The sequence below is a fragment of the Dendrobium catenatum genome, unplaced genomic scaffold, assembly GCF_001605985.2.
Source record: "Dendrobium catenatum unplaced genomic scaffold, ASM160598v2 fragScaff_scaffold_1408, whole genome shotgun sequence".
NCBI lineage: Eukaryota > Viridiplantae > Streptophyta > Magnoliopsida > Asparagales > Orchidaceae > Dendrobium > Dendrobium catenatum.
In genome coordinates this window covers 87,534-92,077 of record NW_021319870.1, presented here as the reverse complement: position 1 = coordinate 92,077, position 4,544 = coordinate 87,534, and positions in this window count along the sequence as shown.

The window sequence follows — 4,544 nt, the reverse complement described above, 5'->3', positions numbered from 1 at the left end:
TATACATTTAGAGACTTTAATAACTTTATTTATGAGTTGGTCATGCATATTTACCGCTAGAATATTCTTTTTTAAAATTGCTTGATTTAGTGGAATATATCCTCACCAATTACATATTTTCATGGTTTCATGTGTAAGTGCATGATACATCAAGTGACATTGCTGGTGCTTATAGCACACATTTTTTATCTGCTATGAACTCATTGATATTCCATGAAAATAGATTAATTCTATAGTGCTGATACCCATTCTTCCATAGCTACTAATGCATGATAGTCAATTCAGTGCTGGGTTATCATCGAGTATAATAATAAAAGCTAAAGATGATCAAAATGAAATCACATTGCAAAAAAAAAAAGGAAAAGAAAAGAAAACTTTTTCAGTATTGCAGTAATTTACTGTAGTAAAGTTAAGCAATGGTAGCGAAAAGGTGCAATTTTGTAAAGTTAAGAGGTATGGTGATAGTTTGTTACTTTAGTTAAGAGGTATGGTTAGACTGGACAAAGTTGGTCTTCCTTATTTTCATATATAACTGTTTTCTTCTTCCCTAGGTCATGATCAAACTCTTATATGCTGTCTATTTTAGTTGGTTTAGGATTGTGACTTTGAATGGCTTCAGTTTTTGTGGGTTTCAAGTTTTAGTTTTATGGGTGTTTTGAATTCTTACTTGTTCGTTTTGGTCTTATATTGGTGGAAATACTGGATGATGGATTCAACGAAATTTTGGTTGCGTTTATTATTTGTGGTGTGATTTTGGATCGGTTGAATAGGGCTTGGATGGTGTGGGCTTGCACGTGGTGGTGCTATTCTATAAAGTTACTTTACATTTGCAGGTAGTGGTGCTATTCTATAAAGTTAACTTTACATTCAACCGCTCTTACAATTTAATGGCATCTAATGCATTTGGTGCTCTGGTGTGAACTGTAGACAAGAGGATTTCTATTTTTATGGCTTTGTCCTTTATGAAGATGAGTTGGATTTTGATAACTATGATTACAAATAATTATACCAATGATTATAGAATTTACTGTACTACTGCTCAGGTTTCAGTTTTATGGCTTTGTCCTTTATAGAGATGAGATGGATTTTGATAGCTATGATTACAAATAATTGTACCAATAATTAGGGAATTTACTGTACTACTGCTTAGGTTGCTGATCAGGTTACTTATGCTCTGGGTTATGTTAAGGCCAATTTAGTTAACAATGGTTGGAAAGTTCTTTCTATAAGCTTAAATGCTATTTGGCAGTCTAAGTATATTTTATTAGTGAGGGATAACTATGATATTATGTTGGCCGTGACAGTTGTCCTTATTATCATAGATTTGACTACTGTTCTTTCATACATGTCAGTGGCATGCTTCATGGCGCATCACATTAAAATATCGCACGATATTTGCGCCATGCATTAGCAATTACGCATGATACAAGGCGTAAATGGTGCAAGCTATTTTGTTAACATTTTATAAATTTCAAATTATAAATTATAATTAAAACTTTTAAGGTTTATGTATTATTATCATAACTAATTATTACTTAATTAAACATCAAATTAACAAAATATCAACAATAGTTTAAAGGATTTAACATTTTTGTAGGATTTAAAGCTATTATTTTTTATATTTGGCTGGATTTAGGCTAAATAATACTTAAATTCTGCTCAAATCTTTTGAGGTAAGTTTATGTAGGATTTAAAATTATCATTTTTGTTGTTTGACATTATATTTATGCCTAAATTTTGCTCTAACCAACTAATTATTTGTTATTTAATGGTATTTAATATATATTATTTTACATTTTGCGTCATGTTTAAAATGGCGTGCGCCGCGTTATGCGTCATCCCTGCACATGGAACTTTGCACCGTGGTGATTCGTCAGTGACAAGTATGTGTTCTTTAAAGTATTATAAAGAACTTTTTTGGTAATTTGACCAAATTGAGCAGTTGTTTTAGTAGCTTCTTCAATTGTTTGCCTAAATACAAATACTGCATTTATCTAACCCTAAATTATTCATCTTTCCCCTTGTTGCTGCTATGGTAATTTTGTTTCTGGGTCTGACACGATTTATTGCTTTTATATTGGATATTTATGCACCCTGAGTTTTCTGATTCATTTTGTTATCCATTTTGGCATTGCCAATTTTGGTGTTGTTGGTTTTAAGTTTGGAGTGGATGGGGCTTTCTTTGATGTTGGGAGAGTTTTGTCTTGTTGCAGTTTATCTTGTTTTCACTTAGACTCTAACTTGCCCTACTGCATTCTGTTGTATTTCTTGTTCTATTGGTTGGTGACCCTATCTTTTGTGGGATCTCTGTTTTCCCTATTGGTTTCTGGTTATTTATATTATTTGGAAGGTTTTTTTTTTTAATTTTATTTTTGATTAAATCTATGTTATGGTTTATGGTGAGTGTTAATTGTACCTTCAGGTTTTTCTTGGATCACGTTGCATCTTTTTATTGTGCCGAAATGGAGAACAGTAGAGTTTAGTTTCGAAGAAGCATCTCTTCAATTAGTTCATCAACTCAAACTCTTGATTCCTTTGGTGTAACTGGAAGACCAAGCAACCCTTCAGAATTTGTTAATCACAATTTGTTTTAAACGGACATGCTCTTATTTATTAGCTAATCTGTTATGATGACTTTTCACATCATCGTTAATCTTTTTCCGACTATTTTTTCTTGGCTTTTTGCTATTATGAATTTTGTTTCTTTTAATCTCTTGATTTTTAAGATCATGTTGAAGCATGTAAAAACAAAATTAAAAGAAAAGATGAAAACTTAAATAGAAACATTTTCCTGGTAGTAACTTGAATAAAGCGTGTTAGCAAATGTTGATCAACAATAACCTTTATGTGAGAGAAAATTCATAAAATTAAACTAATGTCATTTATATTTTGTTGGTTAAGAATGAGCTAACGAATAGGCTGTCTCTGTACTAATGCATGGTAAGCACAAGATCTACTTGTTCATGTTTGATAAATTATTTTATTTCAGTGTTCATTAAGAAGATTGTCAATTAAAAGTATTATTTATGAGCTCGACAAACTACTTGTTTATGGGCTCGATAAGCTTGCTCGTTTATGGGCTCGATAAGCTTGTTCGTTTTTGGGCTTGATAAGCTTACTCGTTTATAGCTCGTTTAAAGCTTGATAAATATAAAAAGAACCGAACTTGAACTTCCTTCATTTTAAATGAACTAAGCTTGAAGATAAATGAAAAAGATTGAATAGAGCTCAAACATGCCCTTAGCAAACAAGCTCTAATAGGAGCAAAAACATACTTAGCTCTGCGCGATTCATTTACATTCATGGTATAATGGTAATATATGTATAAAAAACAGTTTTAATTAGATTTGATGATATCTTGATTTCACAGATACACAGAGAGTAAGCCATGTCCAGGAACCCGGGTGAGTAATAAACAATAACACCTTATTTAGTTTTATTTTTTCAACATTTCATATTTTTTTGCTTTTTTGAGCTTCTTGTTTAATTATTTGCACATCTTTTATAGATACTGTATTTATCTGAGCTATAAACTTGATCAATTTGAGCTGTTGTTTTGGTAATTTAATCAATTTGAGCATTTATTTTAGTATATTCTTCAATTGTTTGCCTAAATACAGATACTACATTTATCTGAGCTTTAAATTATTCATCTTTCCCCCTGTTGCTGCTATGGTAATTTTGTTTATGGGTTTGACATGATTTATTCATATAGACTCTGACTTGCCGTACTGCACTATGTTGTATTTCTGTTTCTGTTGGTTGGTGGCCCTATCTTTTGTGGGATCTCTGTTTTCCCTTTTGGTTTCTGGTTATTTATATTGTTTGGAATGTTTGTTTTTCTATTTTATTTCTAATTAAATCTATGTTCTAGTTTATGGTGAGTGTTAATTGTACCGTCAAGTTTTTTTTGGATCATGTTACATCTTTTCATTGTGCTGAAATAGAGAACAGTGGAGTTAAGTCTCGAAGAAGCATCTCTTCAATTAGTACTTCAACTCAAACTCTTGATTTGCATGGTGAAACTAGAAGAGCAAGCAACCCTTCAGAATTTGTTAATCACGGTTTGTTTTAAACCGACATGCTCTTATTTTTTAGCTAATTTGTTATGATGACTTTTCACATTATTGTTAATCTTTTTCCAACTATTTTTCCTTGGCTTTTTGCTATTATGATTTTTTTTTCTTTTAAGCTCTTGATTGTTAAGTTCATGTTGAAGCATGTAAAAAATGAAAATTAAAAGAAAAGATGAAAGCTTAAATAGGAACATTTTCCTTGTAGCAACTTGAATAAAGCGTGTTAGCAAATGTTGATCAATAATAACCTTTATGTGAGAGAAAATTCATAAAATTAAACTAATTTCATTTAGATTTTGTTGTTTAAGAATGAGCTAACCAATAGACTGCCTCTGTACTAATGCTAAGTGCATGGTCATCAAATTACTGAACAACAATCTTGTTCATGTTTGATAGGTATGGTCATGAACAAGATCTACTTGTTCATGACCATACCTATCAAACATGAACAAGATTGATAGGTATGGT